The sequence below is a fragment of the Trachinotus anak genome, unplaced genomic scaffold, assembly GCF_046630095.1.
Source record: "Trachinotus anak isolate AG129_WGS33_773 ecotype Australia unplaced genomic scaffold, CSIRO_AGI_Tana_v1 ptg000033l, whole genome shotgun sequence".
Lineage (NCBI taxonomy): Eukaryota > Metazoa > Chordata > Actinopteri > Carangiformes > Carangidae > Trachinotus > Trachinotus anak.
The window spans coordinates 3559131-3580429 of NW_027273884.1; the positions used below are offsets into that span (position 1 = coordinate 3559131).

General features: G+C 40.2%; 1 protein-coding gene across 1 annotated transcript in view; it reads right to left on the reverse strand.

Annotated features, from left to right (window-relative positions):
* LOC139614206 (leucine-rich repeat and fibronectin type-III domain-containing protein 2) overlaps positions 1–21299 on the reverse strand; it is a 140267-nt gene that overhangs the window by 75637 nt on the left and 43331 nt on the right. The window contains exon 2 of the mRNA XM_071471386.1: positions 12064–12186. The gene's annotated coding sequence lies outside the window, so the exon portion shown is untranslated. The remainder of the gene's footprint in view (positions 1–12063; positions 12187–21299) is intronic.

Sequence of the window (21299 nt, forward strand, 5' to 3'; positions counted from 1 at the left end):
GAGCCATCACTGTTGGCTGTGGTTTATTGCACTGGTAACTTTACCAACAATAATCAAAATACCTCAAACTTGCAACCAGGAGAGATCACTGCTTTGGATTTGGGTTTTAAGGAGAAGTTTTGTCAGTATTGTGTTCAGGCTCATTTTCTATGGAAGCAAAGAAAGGCCATGTTTTTGTTTGATAAGCAACAGTGTATGTTTGAAGTTAAACTAGTACTGAGTGTCCCTGTTGGAATTTAAATACCCCTGAATTATGATATTATTACTATAATTAAAAATCATGTGTCTGACTTTATGTGGTTTGAATTCTTTTTAGCAGCCTTTGCCATTTCAGTAACTGGACTATATTTGCAGGGTTCAAATTCAGATTGAAAATTCAGGTGTTGCTCACCTGAACATCTCTGACAGACAACCATCTGTTTCAATTCATGTGGTGACAGACGCTTTTTTGAATGTAAATTGTTCAAGGAGAAAATGGATGTCAGACAAGGGAATTCTTTGCCCTTTCTCCCCTGGAGCTCTGCACTGAAACACAGCTGTGGTCTCCTGAGCCAAGCAGCCTGCATGCAGTACAGTACGGCAGTTACATAATTGAGGAGAAACAATTAAAGCTTTCAGCCTGTTAGCTGTAATGGCTGCATGTCTGATTGTAATACCTGGTAATTATGTTGTCTTTGTTGAGCTCTGTGTGACACACAAAGATTTTTTTTTTTTTTTTTTTTTTGCCAACAAACACCAGACAGTGTTTCTGGCTGCCGACTTATTTTGTTACAGACATTTTCAGTACCTCACCAGACTCACCATGAATTTGTAACACTGTAAAAGCTACTCACTTGTGGACACACAGATAGAGAAACTGGTTTGTTGTACCTACTTATGTAAGTTACAATAAAATGTACTGTCAAGTTATTCAGTATATGACGTATATATCACCTATATTAATATCACATATATACATCCTCTGGATATATGAAGATATAGGTTTATAACATATATGAAATGCCCATAGTAAAATTTGTACATGTACATATATTAACAAAATACATATGATGATTATTTATATGGTATAATGTGCTATGCCCATATACATTAATGATATTTGATATTTATATTATTAAAACAACATACATATAAATATTCTATATGCTTGTATATGTTTTTCTGACTTTTAGAACTCACTGTATTTAATATCAACATTATTATATTATTGGGATGGATATATATTTTATGTAGCGTACATACATACATATTTGTATGGGTTAAACATGTGTGTGAATATATGACATTAATACAATTTCTCATAGGTTTCTTATATAATTTTACATGTTTTTATTTTATATGTGCATATATGACATATATGGAAATTCAATATATGTACATATATTACATTTGTGCATGGGAACTGAAATAAACTGATATCCATGGTATACCTGTGGCAGCTGTTCAGAGCAAAAACAGTACAGACAGTGTTGACTGTTATAAAATCAAATCAAATGGAAGAAGATTCAGGAAGGCTGGTCTTGACTCACAGATTCATGAGTTTGAAGTCTGCATAGCTGTTCACATCACTCTGACACAGGATTTTACATCTCTGATAAGTTATCACAGCAACAATCACTCTGTGCTTCAACTCCACTCTCATCAAATACACTGAATGATGTCAATATGTGTTTCATGTATGTGGGTTCGACTGTGAGTCATGACTCAGGAAATCAATTTTTGACTCAAATTCCCCTCACATCTTAGTATCTTTTCTTAACCTTCAACTCTGCCACTCCCGCTTGGGAAGGCATTTGGCTTTGCCTGCTGAATGTTCAGATCTATCACAGAGCACAGCCTGCAATTTCACACCAAGACCCAAGTCCACCCTGTCCAGATGGGACTACAGATTGTTTTATTGTAATGATTTTCAGAGGCATTTTGACAGAGATCCATGCAGTGTTTCTCAAAGAAAACACAAAGATTAGAGAATAATCCTAGAAATGAATGAATGAATTTATTTTTGATTTCCTACCACAGCAATCATCATCAGTAATCATCACCCACTGGATGTATGTTATGACCCTGTATGAGTTAGGATCTATTGTTCTAAAAGAGCTATTGATATTATATAACTGACAAATCAATAATGAATTATTCAAATATGCAAACCAATGCATAAATGTATGAAGCAACAAATAAATGGCTCAAGACTATGATAATGGATGTTGGATTCAAAACTGCTGTCAGTCAGTTTGCTGCTGGTCAAATATTTTATCACTTCATTTATGAGCTGAATTGCAAATCACATTATGTTCAACAAAGTTCACTGAAATAAATCCCATGTCAGCATCTATAACAAACTGGCCTGCGGAGGACACACTGAGGTGCTGCTCTGTCTGCACCACATCTGATTACCTTCCCCAAAACACACATAAAATATTCAATTAAACATTCACAACGCTGTCAGTCAGTGAAATACGACTGAATTGCAGCGGCGTCTCTTTGATGAAACGGTCATGTTTGTTGATAACACGCTGCATTCTGTTTGCAGGATCCTGCGAACCAGCTGCTGATGGCAATAACAAGATGCTGAAGTGCAAAAATACCCGAAATGCCCCAGAGAGGTATGGATGAAGAAACGGAGCTGGCTGGCTCTATATTTAGCATCCGCGCGGAGCGAGCTCCTCTGATGAGGCAAATGAAAAGTTGCTCCACATTTGCATGACGTGGGTCTTCGGTTGTCTCGCAGCACAATATATGTCATCAGTTAATTAGATGGAGAAAAACACATCCGTCTATCAATAACTGCTTTGATCAATAAAACATGAAAAGCTTTGTCAGCAGTCGCTCTGTGACTCTCTAAAAAAAGATCTGTTTTATTTTTACTTATTATATATACATATATTTGAAATGGGAAAAATGTATTTTCAGCAGATTTCCTCCACATTTCTGATCAGATCTGTATTGTTTTTGATTAAGCGTGAAGAATGGCTAAGTGCTTTGTTTTTTATGTCAATAATTTGTATTAATCATCACATATTTTTCTAACCCCGCAGCCTTTGCAAGATGGTTTTATGTGCTGTAGCCATTTTTTCCTCTAAATGATACAGCTCTGCCAGAGCCTAATTAATCACATATTGTAAAATATCAGTATTGTGTCTCTCTCACCCTAACCCTTTCCTGTGAATCCTTTTGTCGCATGTGTCGCCGTCTCTCAAATCTCACAAACTCAGATCTCCACAAGCAATACCGTTTGTTGAATAAACAGCGTGTAATCTAAATAGTCACCTGCTGCGTTGATCAGTGTTTATGAAATGATCTTTTGCTGTTGAGAACTATTGTACGTTATTAAGCCCGGGCAGCATTTCAGATAATACTGCACTGTATCAGTCTGCAATTCAGTCATTATAGCATAATCTTTACATACAGTGCAATTAACCCAAATGGGAGTCTGAGAGGGAGATTAAGGGGGAACAAAATAAGTTATGTTATTCTCATTACAGTAGTTAGTGTAATACAAACTCCCATGAAGCCATTTTGCTGAAATGTTCCCAGGACAGCATGCAATGTCAGTGTACGCCTGCATTTTATATTGATTGCGCTCCCCCTTGCTGCATCTACAAAGATTAATTTAAACATTTCAGGAAGCGTTTGCAAGGTCCCTTATGGAGTTGAACAAAACCAGATTAGAGCAACTAAGATTAAGTGCTTGAATTAAAATGTGTTCTTTCATAACAAGTGTACAAAAGCTGTATATTTGAATATTAAAACTTGACTGTTGAAACTGCACAAGAATAATAAGAGATTAATTCCTGTCACAGTGAGAAGCCCATGGAGGAGACCATGAATGTTGTCAGTAAATCTGCCCATTACATTTCAAAGCGCACATGTAAATATTTTGCCGTGAAGGTGGTGCTAAGGAGGATAAGCATTTGATCCTGTGGAGATCATAAATTCCCCCACCAAATGTCACTTCTCTCAACTTCTCTGTCTAGCTTCCTTTCTTCATTCTTTGCACAACTATTTCTGTCACAGTACATGTGAACGACTGAACGAAACACTATGAACATTAACATGAAGGCCAGCCAGAGCAGCCATAACCTCATTAGATTTCTGACGTCCTCAGAAAATAAGTGTTCTAACTTGAACCAAGTGTTAGTCAATTGTAGATGAAAGACGACAGCACATATCAGCCCCAACACATCAGACGTATTTAACACACTGGATAGACGTGAACAAGATAGGTGTGAGTCATATGAGTGCTTCACCAATTCCTGTCAACTACACATACAGTAACTGTTACTCAAACCTCAAGTCAAGAGACTGTGTGGGCTGCAGAATGTACCGTTTGTGTCCATTCCTCTTGTATGCACCCATTTTGTGTGTAGCGATGTTTTGGTGATGACTCATATTATTGTGTTTTTACTTCCGCCAAGGATGAGGAAAAAATCAAATTCCCACGCTGGTTTAACAATCAAAGTGTACTAGACACAAACGCTAGTGTTAAACAACTTTCTATTCAAGTGGCTTCACAGTGAAAATCACTGATGACTCTATCTGTCAAAGACTGTCAGCAAACCAAGTCTACCACAGGAGGCCGCGGGCTTTCCAGTAAGGTGAGACAGAAGCTGCAGGTCATAAAATAACAGAAGGCTGAGAGTTTGCAGAACTTGGCTGCCCTGCATTTAATCCATGACTTACAGAAAACAGCCCAGCTGCCTCTCCATTCTCAATCAATACTTTTTTAATCAAGGTGTTTTTTTTTTTTTTCTTTTCTTCAGACGCCTTCCATCTCTTTTGACAATTACTGTGTGCAGAGAAACTTTTCCTTCTCGAAGAGGGGTTAACGCTGAGATTTTCATGATCTAATTTGACATGTCAGTCTTTGATAGGATGATGGATCAGGAGTGATTGTGAGCTGTGTGCTGAGATGCATTTATGAATCAGTGGGATCCATCCTGCTTGTCAGAGAGGCTCTTACCATATCTGAAATTCCAGTGAACAACTAATAACTGACTGGTTTAGTTTCATACCATCACACACGTCTTTCCTGGTGGATATGTTCAAATTTTGCACCTAGAAATTGAAACAAACTGGAAATTTTGGGATTATTCATTTAAAAAATAAATAAATAAATAAAAAAATAGCACAGTATAAGTCTTGTATTAAAGTTTAATACTATTCAATACACTTCAATACTACTTGCTATGGAATAAACTTTTAAGACTTTTATATGAGAGTATGAACGGCATCTCTGTGCCTCATTATGGAGCCCCTGGAACATTTTCAGTACATCACTGTGAAATGACTTGGCACTTCTCTGAAGTTCGGAATGCATCAACACAAAACATTTTGACAGCCTGCATCCAGGACTGGCAAAGGTTGATGAGATGACAAAACAAATGTTTGATGATAATTGTTGTTCATAAGTTTGATGTGTAATTATGTCTTCTAATTGTTTGTATTCCTGTTGTTCATCTAATCGCTTTGCTGCTCATTTCTCCTCACAGTTTTTTTTTTTTTTTTCTTGATGCATGAAAATTAATGTCAATATTCTGGGTTGGCTGAGATTGTATATGGATATTATGACCGTGCAAAAATCAGCAGGAAACCTTAATATGATCAATGGTCCTGCTTGACCATCAGCCTGGTAAAGACGGAATAAAAACACATTTTCTTAGCACATTTTACATAAATACATTTTATTAACCAATTGTTTTTATTCTGCATTTTGGTTGAGATGTTCAGTGTTCCATGATCATCCTCTGTCAGTTTTCCAAAAAAGGTTTTTCACCTTTTTTTTCCTTGTTACACATTGAGTCCGAAGTAAAGCTGCAGTCATGTCACCGCTAAAAAAAACATACACAGCAGCCTACTAATTACAAAATACATTGATAATTTCTTACGAGTACTTCTTACAGACACTAACGAGATGTAACTGTATGACTGTATTTGCGTAGACTGACCGTCAGAACATGACGTGCATGGTGAAAGCTAAATTATATTCATTTGGCTCACAACAAAAACCAGACCGGACATCCTGTACCCAACGGCACAGCACAAATACATGTACCGTTACACCCCCACTACTAATTCCCTGATCCACACTGATTAATACTGATCAGAATCAGAAACCATCCGGAAGGTGCTGACTTTTGATGGAAATGAGGAGTCGGAGAGTCTAGAATGGAGAAAGGTGCTGCACCATTTGATTTTACTAATCCACATCTGCCCAAGTTTAAAAGTTTTGACAAAATAAATCATAGTTTGTAGGCAGTCCTGATTGTCAGTGGATAAATACAGATGTGAATTTATTTTCTGCACAGCAACCAAAGTAACAAGGTACAAATTGGCCATTAGTTTGCAGCTTGTTAGAGAGCTACATGATTTTGACTGCCTCGTATTAGCCCGTTCCTGGCTAGCAAACATATTAGCTTCTATCCCTCCAGGTACAATAGTTCACCAAGTTCGCCTTTCACTGTAACACTTTCTGGTCAGACCACTAAAGTAAGACTCTGGTAATTCTTCTTGGTATATTATAAAGATGATGTAAGGGATAACAAAGTCACAAAATAAAACAGAAATATGTCTTAAAAGCAAATGAAAACTGGAGTCTCATGAATGGTCATCTACTCCTGATTCCATGTGGGTGAGGACTGGAAACACCATTTTACTTGTTGAAATGATGAAAATCATTAGCAGAAGAAATGAAACATGGAATAATTGTTGGTCTCAAAATAGTCAAATAATTTTTATCAGTAGATATTTGTCTTTAGAACTCAAAAGTAGAGTTGTAAGGCTTTAAAGTCACAGTTTTAGCCATTGCAAGAAGCAATGTGGCAATATTTTGGGTGTGGCTCTAAAACGGTGGTCCTATGTCATACTGTAAGAGAGGCTAAAGATGTCCGTTGCTCCTAAAGATAGCCAGGGACAGAATTCATCTCACCACATGATCGCTGCTACATTGACCACAATCAAAGCACTTTACAATGAGAGCTGCATCACCCATTCATCCGCACATTCATACAGCTCTTTTTCCTACACATATAGCACTTTCCTACCATACACGCACATTCACACACCAGTGATACACTGGGGGCAAGATGCGACTCAGTCTTGCCCAGGGACACGTCTTCACCACCGACCTGTCGCTTAGTGGACGACCCACTCTATTTCCTGTACATCAGCATCAAACCTGATGTCGTACCCATTCTTTCTCACCTCATCACTAGTGTATATCTGCATCTGTCAACTGTCAACTGAAATTCCATGTAGTACTTCATTAAATCACAGCCTCCTGAAACACGATCGAAAGTATTCCTGGATACCGGCATATGATAAAACACTAGACGCTTTCTAACCTTGCAGCACTTCATTGTCTCAACTGTAATGACGCAAGCATGAGAAACATCCCTGATGACATGGCTGACTTACAGTTTCATCCACACATGTGAGGCAGGTGAACCGGATAAACAAACCCGGCAGTTCCGGGCGGTGAACAGCTGATAGAGAGGAGCACTTGGGGCCATTGAAAGATTATTGATGAAGAGGCTGATGTGATCCTGCTCTCAAACCTCCATCGCTTGGAGGTTGTGCGACTGTTCGTCAACCAGGGTGACAGTTTTGGGACGAGTTCATAAACAGCTGCTGTAGGAGGCTGAGCTATTCAGGGATCTCACCATCCAGACATTTTCTGATCAAAGCTCAGCGAAGAGAGGTAAAAAACATTTTGCTGCACAGAAGATTCTCTCCTACAGTTTCATCAGCCAGTTTTTTTTTTTTTATATAATCTGCATGACTGTGGGATGTAGCAGGCATTGTTTGACTGTCAAGTTTGGATAGTTCTTTGAACTCAATTTGTTTGGGTAATGTTTAGAGCACATCATATATTTCCCCATATTCCTTTTATAGATCGCTTAGAAAAGGCTTCAGTGCACCGCCCACACTCAAAAGACATCTGCAGAGGAAACAACACATCTCTGCATTATTCAAAAAACTGATGGCACATCACTTTCATTGCAGTGGGTCATGTGCCCAACAGTATTATTTTCTTACTGTCACAGAAACTAGGCATTTTACCTCCTGACAATATACATTTGTACTCTGTGTTTAACAGTGCATACAAACAGTATTCTACACTATATAGCTGATGTATGCTCCAGGTAGTGAGCTAGTGAGCTGAAGAAGCGACATTAAGCAGTACCAGCCCACTTATTTGGAAGTACGTTTATGTTGGATGATTCTGGAGCATGTAATTTCCATACAGTGCTAACAGTCAGTGCCACTGCAGGAAATAGTGCATATCTTAAGCATACCTTAGCCACAGCCCAGTCAGTCAGCTCACATTTAATGTAATATTATGTGAATGCATGCACAACACCTACATTTGGCATCTAGGCTTTTGCCCTGTTTCTCCCCACACAGAGCTCAGCACAGCAGGGAGTGACAATGAGAACAACAACTTTCCCCTTAGGAGTAGCTGCTGTTGAAGAGAGAATCTGTATTCAGTGTGAATGTAAGAGGATGCTCAGGTTTTCAAGTTGACTACCTCACCTAGCTTATGGGCTTCACTTCATTTTATTGCCCGAACCCGAACTGTGCTTAACTGTAAGTTGCCATGCATATGCATTATCTATGGAAGTTGAATGAAAAAGCTGGTTTTGGACTTTTGTATTTCAGCACCAAAGCAAATAAGCGGCTGTGTCATTAGAGCTTTAATCCGCTGTGATACAGCTACCCTCATGCAGCATCTACATTAAAACCATACTCCCTGAAAACACTTCCTTAGTTGAGTGACTCTCTTACATTCAGCAGGAAATCAACTAAACTCACTACTTTCTGACATCACGGTGATATAATCAGTTGTCAAGCAGATTTCTGTCTATAATTCATGTCAAATGCAGTCTTTGCCAAACAGTGTTCCACAAAGTCAAAAGTGGAAATTTGAATTGAGTTAAAAAGTTGAAACATCCGCTTAATCAAATAGCCCCAGCTCATTATAGTGTAATGCAATCAGTGCACCGAGAGCTACATTTCACTTACTCAATATGTTGAGGAGTGACATATTGAGATCACATCAATATTCCATTGGCTATTATTAAAATTCATATTATGGAGGGTGGAGTGTGTGTGTGTGTGTGTGTGTGTGTGTGTGAGGTGGAGTGGTGGTTGCAGTGTAGGAGGATCTTTATATGGCATATCAATTAGTCTGTGTTTAATGTGATAGATGGAACAGTGTCCTCCTTCAGGCAAGGAGTCTGTTTCTAGACAGACAGGATACAGCAGGAGGATCAGATATCACCTCAAGGACTGAATTATTGATTTAGTGATATTACTGATATTCACTAATTGTCCACAAATGATGCAGTAATTTTTTGTCTTTATATAGGTTGTATTCATTAAGAATAATCATTTATCCCTAGTACAAATGTCTTAGTGCTGTTTTTATGGTAACAATATTTTCCTCTAACTATCATTCCTCACAGCATCTTTGGATGTGTGACAGATATTCATCTAAAAGTGTTCAACTTTGACTGGTGCCTTACAAGTACACATTTGACAGCCAAACGTATAATAACTCTCCTCGCTGTTTTAGGAGTCCCCCTGGAGAGGACACACAGGGAAAGGTAGCAAACTCAATAAAAGTCAGGCAGACATGGTATTGTGCAGTCCAAATTTCCTCCAAGATATTGTACTGGCAAGATATGAGTAGAACATTATAAACTAACCACTAAAGCACAAAGGGGCTATTTATACGTTTTCTCTGTTGCTGAACACGTTTCTTAACAAGACCGGAGGTTATAATACACCCTCTGAGCAGCATCTTCAGGGCTAAGTGGTGGCTACAGTGAATCGTTATCGGAAAGTGACGAGACGGGCTGAGGCTAGCTGGTTGGGTAGCTGCTAATGTTAGTAGAGGAAAACATATTAAAGAGGATCAAATTGCTTGTTCAAAACTGTTGAATAAGTCAACAGTTTCCATGTGCTGTTCCTGTTGTTTCCCATCCTGTGTTACTCAATGCTCATGTCCACTGTGAGGACTTCAGTGCATAAGCGAGGACCTTGAATGAGACTTTCGAATGGAAAACAAACATATGTAAATTATTAGGGCTATTCAGGAAGATGAGTAAGCATGATAGAATCTAATCGAACCCTCTGTGAATCATTGCACACAGAACATTTGAATGAATACCACAACTCCTCAGCAATAAAACACAATTTACAGTCTGTCTGCGCTGTCAGCTGATGCTGATTGTCCTTCACAGTGCCCTGGGATTCTCAACCTATAAAACAGGTATTATTATCCTCAACTAGTGACATAATTTGGTGGAATATTCTACAAGGACTGTGTGCCAGGCATCGGTCCTCAGGGGAATGTTAGAGCCCTAACCTCACCTCCAGCTATCATTGGCTCTCTGTGAGCTGCTCACACGCCCCAGGAAGCACAGCTGAAATGAACAAAATCATGAGGAAATCAGTAGGCCAGAGCCAGGAAGGAAAGCAGAATGGGATGAAAAAAACGAACAGACAGGTAGGAGGACGGAAAGAAGGAAGGAAGAAAGGAAGAATGGAATAAAGAAACTAACAAAAGACAAGTGTTTGGAAGGAAGGATGGGCTGAAGGAACAAAAGACAAGACAGGAGCAAGGAGCAAATGATAGCAGAACGGAAGGAAGGAAAGACAGTAGAGAGGGAAGGATGACATGAAGGAAAGAACAAAAGATAGTACAAAGAAAGGAAGGAATAAAAGATGAGAAGTAGCAAGAAAGGTTCAAAGGAAGGAACAAAGGACAGGGGAAGGAAGGAAAGACAGGGTGAAGGAGGAAAGGAAGAAAAAGAAGGGAGGAATTTAGGAAGGAAATAAGGGAGGAATAAAAGATGAGTGGAAGAAAGGAACAAAAAAGAGTAGAGAGGAAGGAAGTACAGTCAGAAGGATGGCAGACAGGAACAAAAAAATGGAGAGAAGATTTGGGGAAGGAAGGAATAAAAGATACGAAGAAGGAGAGAAGGAAGAAAAGACAGAAAGAAGAAGAGAAGGAAGGATGGAAGGCAACAGCAGAGTGGGGTGGTGAGAGGAAAGAGGAAAGGAAGGAAAGAAGAGCAAAAAGGAAAGGAAGGAAAGAAGGAAGAAAAAAGATGGGAAGAAGGAAGGGAGGGAGTAACAGAATTATAACAGTAAAACATTTTTTCCTGTTATTCTTCTGTTATATACTGTTTATTATGATTGTAAATACAATAAGTAAGCATAGAAATATTGATGCACTTATCGTCTTGGACATTTTAAATTTTTTGAATTCCATTTACTCTTCCCATTAAAGCAACTCACAGCACTGCACAGCTCCATGTGTCTGCTGCCCCGGCGCTGACACATGTAGGCTGTGGAGCGACACGGTAAACATGATCCTGTCAGGACAGCTTTGCAGGACTGACACTTTCAAAGCTTTCTGAAACTGATGTCAACATTCATATAAAAGCGGAAGACATGCAGGCCATCACCTTTTTTTCTCATATCTGTGGATAAATAACCTGCAACGCTGCAGTATGTACGCTGCAGTAACTGTAATTGGCAGCATTCATTGAAGGTCACAAGTGGCTTTCTCTTCTTATGCAATTAACCCAGTTTCTCAGCGAGGCAGGAATCTGTGGGGAAGCAATTAAAATCCAAATTCTTCACAGTGTGTGGACTTCACAGGGAAAAAAACCTTGGACAGCCCAACGTTTGTTTGGAAGTGTTTATTAGTGATTTTCTTCTCATCATATATGAAGATTTCTATTTTTTTTTTTTTTTAAGCAGGGTAAAGGACAGAAGGAAGGATGAAGGAAACAAACTAAGAAAGGACGGAAAGAAAGTGACAAGGAGACACATGGGAACTGTCCTGTTTGATCTGAACCATGATTTTGATAAAAATCTAATATATTTGTTCACAAAGGTGATGCAGGTCATATCTATTCACTCCACTCCTCTTAATACAACAGAACAGGCCAACAGAAAAGAAGGCACTCCCTCTCTCCATCTACTGTATTTGTTCTCAGGCCTCCCTCTGTGTGTGTGTGTGTGTGTGTGAGCGCACTGTGTAGTGACCTTGAATTCCTCCTGCAGGCAACAAACAATCCTCTCTCCTCCTCCCACGGATGAACGTTGCGAGGTGACGTCTATGTGTGCGCAGAGGAAGAAGTCCTCCACCTCATCCGTTCACTCTTTCACCTGCAGGAAAACAATGAGGAGAGAGGCAGGCAGCAGGTGAGGATGAGAAACGGCACCGCTCTTCGTGCAGCTTCTAAGGGTTTCATGCCCAAACCCTGGCTGAGGTCTGCACTTAGATTCTGTTATGGTCGGTGTTATTTTTGGAAGAATAGATGCATAACAAGGAAATATAACTGACATATTTTTTATGATTGCATTTGGGTTTTAGTGGGGCTTGAAAGAGCTGTTCTGAATTGGGTTGCTAAATGAGGTATGGTGCAGCAATTACTCAAAATTTACCGCACACATTTAATTTGAATGATTTACAATATTTTGCAAATACTGAATTAATTAAATCCAAAATTTGCAAGCGTTTGCATACAATGCAGTGGTTGGTTGAGTTCATGTTAAAGGAATCTGTTTATCTTGTTTTATTCCACACACAGCAGTGTAAACACCACATGCTGTAGTTACACAAGCTGTTACATATCTGCTTGTATACATTAACAAATGAGATGCAACATGTTGAATAGTGAGATTTAGAGGTGTTTTTGTGTAGTGTGTAAATGTCTGAGTGAGTCAGGCTAGCAGTTTCCCTCTACTACCAGTCTTCTTGTTAAGCTAACCTAATCACCTACCTCCTTTACCTTTGCACTTAAAGGTCCTATATTGTATAAAGTGAGATTTCCATGTCTTTCTGATTATAAAGCAGGTCTAGGTTCTATATTGATTCTGTGAAAGTATCAAAGCCTATATTCAGAAACTGAGCCTTAAAATGAACCTTCAGGATGTCTGTAACTTTGTGATGTCACAACCAAACAGTTACCGCCCTCTGCCATCCCCAAAGCCCTGTCCCCCAGACCCAGCATCCAACCTTGCAGGATTTGGTTTGGAGTGTTTACCTGAAATCTGCTTTATTTTTATTCAATCACTCAGAAAACAGTCAAGAACTGAGACACTGTTTCTGGAAAATCTTGCCCTAGCAAATGAATCACAGTTATCTGTGTGACTAGACAACACCTTTATTACATTATTTTTTTATTTCTGTGAGCTGTCTCTTTCAAGAAAGTGTCTTTAAAAACAAAATCATGAAATCCCCATATAAAACAAGAAAAGTCCCTGAATTTCATCAGATGACCAAACCACCATCTGAAGTGGATAAAATCAATGATGTGTATAGTGACAGGAATGACCCCACTTACAGTGCTGCACCTCCACTTCTGCAGGTTAGCTGAATAAACCAGGTGCTTTTTTAACATTCAAACATTTTTGAGTGCAGTTTCAACAGGAAGCCTCTTGAATCCCCTGTCACTCCCCACAATGCTGCCCTGCAGGTCATGAAATGAAGCTGTCCCACCACAGAGCCTTGGGTCAACATGATAATTGGGGGCGCCTCTTTGTGTCACACTGACTTTGCAAACCACCTAGGCGTGCTTTCCAGCCAGGTGCCTGCAGCGTACATCACTCAGCCACCAGCCAGCTTCACTTGGAGCTAAGTGCTGTGCCAATTATTGCATGACACCGTCATCCATATCTGTTCTCATGGAAATTCATAATTTATGACACATCCTCATCTCTGCCTCTGGGGATCTGAATACTATTATCCTGCTAAAGTGAGATCTGATTGGGCAGCTTCTATCTCAGTTGCTCCTTTGAAGTCTCATTTCTTCAAGTGCCCTTCCATAGTCTTTATAATGTTTCACCATCCAGCGGAGGAGACATCCTGTGAGCCGGAGCAACACCAGCTATTCCTCTCTCAAAATGGCAGCTGTAAACCATTGGCTGAGAGTAAATGCTTTGGGGTGTTGGAGTTAGTGCTGAGATATTTGAAACCATATATCTGTTTGTGGACTGACAGTCCCTCCATGACCCTCTCTATTTTGGCCTCGATCTTGTGCAGAATACCCCCCCCCCAAAAAAATACTGTAGAAATAGTGCATTTTCTCTCCACTAGCTGCTTTCATGCTCAAGTGATGTATATACACTTCACATGTATTTGATGAATGTGGTATCATTCAGTGGCGAAAAAAGAGAGCACCATTAAAACAGTTAATTAAAAACTTGTTCAGGCCCTGAATCCTAGCATTTGCCTTTATAACTTTTTTTTGTCTCTTTTAAAGTTTAAATTTCCAGTTATTATCTTGACTTTTCAACCTAAGAATTTACATTAGCTTTCTCTTTTCAACCTTCCCAGTGTGCTAACCTCCATTTAGCCACTGCTAATTATAAAACCTAAGGTGCAGTGTGTGTCTTTAAGCCTCTAGGTTGCTGACAGCTTTTCTGATATAGCACAGGAAAGAAAGGTTAATAAGGAGGGTGACATGTTTCAGTGCATCATGAACATATGAGTCAGCAATCATGTGTAATGTAATGAATCATCTTGTCAAGGTTTGCAGAGTCGATGGTTTTTAAATATGCTATACATTAGCTCTGTGTTGTAGCTCAGTGGTAGTTTCTCCTGATAAGTAACAGCCTGAGTAGTTTCAGCAAACAACATCATGAAACATCCTTCCTTTGAAAAGTGTGGTCAAGGGAGAATTCCTCTGGCTTTTGCCAACAGATGATCTTGTGTGATTATTTCACTGATGAGTAAAGACTTGACTGTGTTGTGTTAATCACACAAGACCAGAACGTCAAGCTGTCATGACGGGAGTGAGTTTTATGATACAGTTTAGCTTGCGTGGAGTTTGTGAAAAAGCTGATGGCAGCAATTTGGCAACGAAACTAATAATCTTAAGCTTGCATCCTGACACCTGTTAACGTTATCTTTTATCCCGCATGTCTTTAGTTATTACCTCCGTCCTTGATCACACTTTCACAGTCATCCCACCTGTCAGACCTTGTCCATTTACTCCACAACATCTGTCACAGTGACTGATGAAAAATGCATCTGTTTGTGCAGATAGATATAGATGGACAGAAATGCATCTGTTTGTACAGAGAGATATCAGATGTAACATGATTTCCTTTGAAGAAGGAGGGAAATAAAAGAGTTAACTGCATTGTAACTGATTTTTTTTACTCCAAACCTTCTTTTGAAGCCCTGTACGAACTGAGCAACACCAAAACACACAACATCTAAAGGGGGTGTTTGATCCGGAAAGATTGTTATGGTAGATGACAGGCTGTGTCTACTTTTTTATAAATTGGGGGGAGTTAAAATGCGTTCACCCACCAAGATATCTGCTGGGCACCCATGGTGACAAAAACACATCAGCTTGAGTCCATCCCCCTCTCCCTTTCTCATATTTTCCAGTCTATTGCCTGCCATTCCACTGCCTCATTTGAGCCTCTTTCCCCTCTTTGGGTGGGTTCTGCAACTCCATTAGCAAAAAGGTTCTCTGAGAAATCTGCAGGTGTGTGCCAACTCTCAGGGACTTGCTACTTACTAGTTACTCCCGCAGGTAATGCCATAGTTCTCCTTTTTCTCTCCCCCACAGAGGTAATATTGAATATTTAGTGAAAACTTTGTTGTCCAACACATTAAATTTCAAACTTCTTGCTTCAGAACCAAACTGAAATTGTAAATAGAGGTTGTCTGTGTGTATTTGTCACACAACACCGACAACAAAACATACACAAAGTTATAGCTATAAGCTATATTATGGAGAATTAGTCACCAAGCAGCTTTTGACCCTAGACAAGGTCGTGTTTTGTCATTACTGAAATAATTCTGGTACCATAAGGCTGATTTGTTTTAAAACTAAGCTAAGCTGTGATGAGTGTGTTTTTACCTGTGCTGAAAGGCAACAATCAAAGGTGGGGAAACAAACGTCAGCCATGTCTGCCATGTCTGGGGCTGTCCAACTTAGTTTGAGACCTTCACATTCAGAACACTGCATGCTACATGTTAGCATGATGCACTGGACCGTTGCTGTGTCTCAAGTTGGGTACTTCAGTTAGTACACGCACATGCAGTACACTGTGTACACTGGGTGAATTTCCATAGGTTAATGTTGTTCTAAATGATTCCAGCTGCTTTGCTCTCCTGACTTGAATATAGGGCTGAATGATGAAAAAAAAAAATCACATTGAAATTATATTGGTAGAAATTGTGATTGTGCCATGAGTCGATTTCAGGTGGAATTATCATTTTTGCATTTCAGTTTCATTGAAAAAAAAACCATAAAAATGTTGATCATTTTGGTTTGGGGCTTGTACCAAACAAGCACATTCCCCTTATGTCTGGAGAATATAATTTGTAGGCTGGTGCATCTCTGCAGCACCACAACACTTTTGGTGCTAACAATGCCCAGCAATTTTGTGACACATTTTACCTTTATCAAACAAAATTGCAGCTCCTGTGATTTTGCACTTGTGATATTGCACTTGGCCATATTGCGATTTTGATTATATTTTTGATTAATTTTGCAGCCCTGCTTGAAAATGAACTTTTCCGTGTGTGTGTGTGTGTGTGTCCTAATGTCATGCATTCATGGAAATTAGGCTGCCATCTGCGCTGACGATGTATCATCCTTCCTCAGATGCCGTTTTCACAAGTTTGAAAATATGTTGGTCGTCCTTCCTCTTCTGCTACGAAGCCAAGATGGCGACTGTTGAGTGGGTGTTGGGTGAGAAGTGTCCATTTTTTTTACACTAAACTTTTTCCTCATTTTAGGTGCACCATCAAGGTGCTTGTAGTTCACTGCATGTTGCCATACATGTCATTGTGAACACATACAAAATGGCAAGTGTGAGTACAGGAACTACAATGTCACTTGTGTTTTGGGCACAGCTGGACAAAAGAAGAATATAGTTCAGGCAGAGCGCTGAGGGGATGCTTGTATCAGCTTATTGACTTCCACTTCAGCAGCACCACAGACTGCATTCCCCATATCAGACCACACAGTTGAATGAAAGCCTCATTATAACCTTCATGAAGGGAGGATTTGCCGCAGGACTTTTGTATTAGACTGCATTAGTTTTAGCTGGGTGTACCTAATAAAATGCTACCTAATATATTCTCCTCTGTAAAGTCCACTACTGACAGGATATTTGGCAGCCTGCTGAAAGTGCCCGTCCAGCACTACCCACAGTACATACACCACTATGCACCGTGCACAAAGTCCTCAACAGCAAACCCTCAGACCAGCCAGACTCGCCAATGAGCATGTTTACCCGACGGTTAAGCTCCTTACCACATCTGCCTGCACCTCTTACTGCCTGACAAATGTACAAGAACAATAGACATCGCGTGCACAGCTACAATAATGCGATAATGGGTTCTCAGCAGCTGGGAAGCGAAGGGGAAACATTTCTGTATTGGCTGAGGGACCGTTGCATTAGCAGTTACTCCACCAAATGACATTTTATTACACATCTGATAATACAGATACAAGTTATTTTGTTCCTTGTGCCATTGGGGTCTTCATAAAGGTTTTCATACACTACACCGCCTCATTCCCCCCCACAAACGGTGTCAGCAACAGAACCCAACACAAACTATGACAGGCCACACTGGAAGTTACACTGATGCAACAGCCCTCAGGTGTAAAGAAACATATGTCAGTCACACTCTGCTTCTTCCTCCATCCACTCATGTCAGAATAGATCCTGAAGTAAACTAGGCTGCTACAGTGAGCTACAGGAGCGTTTGTGAATGGGTCAGTGTTTTAAAAACTTGGCAGTTACTTTAAAGAATAAAAGAAGGACACCAAAGTAGGTCTGCTTGCCCTTCAGATTATTCAACATGAGTCGGACATACAGTACATCTTCCTCATCAAAGCATTAGGTCCATGGTTGTCCAAACCTACTACTTCAGTCTTCTTGGTTTTTGGCTGAATGAGATTCACCTGCTCGTGGATTTACTGCGCTCCTGGATGTTTCTTGATCAAAGGTATGTTTTCAAGACTACTGCCTTAGAGAGGCTTTAATACTTGTCTACACAGCCAGCCATGCACATCGCTGATGACACATGCAGGGCTTAATGTGATTTCCATGTTCTGCTTGTCAGCATTACCTGACAAAAAGCCCGTGGACTCATTTAGATCATGCATACTACTGATCCATGAAGAGTGCTTGTGAATGTACAGACAAACCACAGGGCTGGGAGCGTTTACTGAAGCTGAAAGGGTTTGGTAGCTCATGTGCAAAGGTAGAGGCTGTAGTGAACTAGATTTACAACTCCTGATTTATGAGCCAATAGCCAATTCTTTGTTCGCAGAGCTACTGTTACTCTGTGTACTAAGACACGGGTGATACTAAGAACTGCTTGAGAACCACTACAGTCACTGACTCCGCATGTGCCCTCTTGGGTCACGGCTCAAATTCTTATCACAGTCAAGGACCTGGCCTCTGCTCATCTATCTCTCTCGCTTTAACTCAGTCTAAAGTATGAACATCTTGCAATGCTTGAACCCGATCCAACCGGCTTGTTTTTCTCCTTATGTTCCTCTCTGGAATGTCGCTCAACTCCTATCATGAAATGAAATTTCTGTCAGCAGGATGAAAAACGCCAGGTGACTAAAAAATATGGTGTTGTGAGCTCTGGCAATTGCTCACAACCTGCAATGAACTGTCAAGCCACGAGGAACTCTAACCTCTTTGTGCTGTCCCAGTGTCCCAGCGCACAGCGAGACAATGCAGGGAGGAAACAGCAGGAGAATAATGAGGAGGGAAGGAAAGGAAACAGGTCCCTCTGTTTGATCAAGAGCTGAGGTCAGAGAATTCATTTAAATGGCTTCTCTGCAGAGTGCGCCAAAGAACAGACACTCCTGCGGATGCACGCACGCGCAGAACCACGAACACACACATAGAACTCACTGCTTCTGGCTGCTGGCAGCTAATCATTAGCAGCCTTTGTCTGACAGTTGTTGGAGATTGCTACAGCAAAACTCCATCCCAGTGTTTGTCTGAAATTGTCAACCTAGCAACGAACAAATGACTATGCAGCACATCTTGTCTACTTTCAGTCAATCCAATTAGTATTTTGTGCACCATACAATTGTGAATACTAGGGCTGAACGATATGCAAAAAAAATTACGAGTGACAATTTTAGTTGGGATGGTCATTTTTGCATTTCATTTTCACTGGAAAGATATAAGAATGATGGTGATGATGCGATTTTTCCTTTATCTTGTACCAAATGAGTATGTTCCCTTTATATCTGGAGAACAGGATTTGTAGGCTGGGGGCACCTCTGCAGCACCACAATGCTTCATTTGTGGTTTGTTGTGACACATTTTACCTTTATCAAAAAAAATTGCAGCTCCTGCGATATGGATGTTTGCACTTTCGATAATATTTCAGTTAATTTTTCAGCCCTAATGGATGTATACCACTTAAACATGATTTATATATGTGATTAGGAAGAACCCCTAATGCTGTGTAAATCAAATCTAACACTATTAGATTTCATGTGATTTTGTGGAGACAAGCTTGTACGTACAACATGTGTCATTCATGAGTTGTGCTGCAGAAAAAAAATTATCACAATACTATAAATTATATTGCATATGTAGATGTATACATGTATACATTATGGGTGAAACAGGTCTTGATATCAGAAAATAACCTTAACCTCTACTATAAGAGAAGATGTCAAAAGAATACATAAATGTACGTGTCCCTGCCCTTTCCATGTTTTCTGAACAATGTTAGATCTTACTTTACACCCACAAGGGAACAATGAAAGGCAACAACACAGAACTGAGACATGCGTTTGATGGTTGTGTGTCTTTCTTCGTCCTCACTGCAGAGACACCTATAATCAATGTGCTTGAGTCCCAGTTACAGTCATGTTAGCAGAAGCACACAGCGACACATGGACATAATACACTCTTGCACGTACTGTAAGTCACCACTCTCTTAACCTCGCACATCATCCACGCCTGTGAATGCAGCACACAGACAACAATCACGCTGGCTCTAAGTGCCTGTCTGTGACTTTCTCCCCATGTGAGGTTTAAGTCACGTGCCTGGCTCTTCTCATTAAGCTAATTCAAGGCTTTACTCAGTGGCCAGCTTTAAATCCCAAGCTAAAGAACACTATGTGGCACAAAGAGGTAATGAAGGCTGAACCTACTTTGTGATGCCACAAAAATGCTTCTCCAGGCACTGCCAATATCTTAATAAGGCCAGCCTTTACGAACCTAGCATTGCCAGTACCCAGCAGCCACCTGTTTATGGCCATAGGTGTCTGTGGATAAAAGGAAGTGAGCCTTCTGCTCTCCCTGGATAGAAGTCAACAGCCTCCTGACACACTTAATCCATCCTGTGGAAAGTTCTCATGAATTCAGGGGCAGACTTTCTAGGCAAGGCTTAGCCATCATAAATTAGCCTTGTCTTCTATGTTTGAATTGTTTTGGGGGGCATTACCACATTCAACCCCTGAACACTGCAGCTGAATAACTTCCCTTTTCTTTTCTCGTGTGTTCACTCACTGTAGCTCCTCCTTCAGGAAACCCAAACTGAGTCGAGCTTGGCATTCAGAGAAGCAATTTGTTAAAGGACTGTGGAGTGCTCTCGTCTAATGTTTCATTAAATTATCCCTATTCACCCGCCTCTAGTCGGTAGTAAAGCCTCTTATGGTGGCACTGGGATTTCGAGCAGCAGGGCCAGGGTCACTTGCAATCTGATATTTCTTTCCGTGGATGGGATGGAGAATGTTTCAAAGCCACTCCAGCCGGGGTTGTGAGGGTCAAGACTTTGTTTTTGTCATCATATGTGGCACTGTGTTCTTCCAGCTGCACAGCAGAGACTAACACAGACCAATATGGAGCCGCAAAATGAGCAACATGAGCTTTGTAGTTTCACACATGGATGTTTTGCTCCATGCTGTGTGTGAAGACGCTCATAAATTTTCATGTATGTACACAGTTGTGCTCTCACATACTCTCAAACGCACGCACAGAATGAGGAGCTTTAACTGTTTATCTCTCCTGGATGTGAACCACATCACTATTGAAGCGACAACCTTGTGATGGAGCTAACATAAACCTTGCACTTAACCCCTAACATGAGATTGTACCTTTTTTCAAAAGCAACACATCATGTAACAAGCTGTTGAAGCTTAAGGTTAGCAACATCTATCCTCCCTCTATATTGTACTGCTGTCAACCGCTTGGCCTTTCCCTTAAGGAAGAGACGTTAGCATGTGTGAGGGCTGTAAAGCTCCTATTGCTAACGTAGCTGT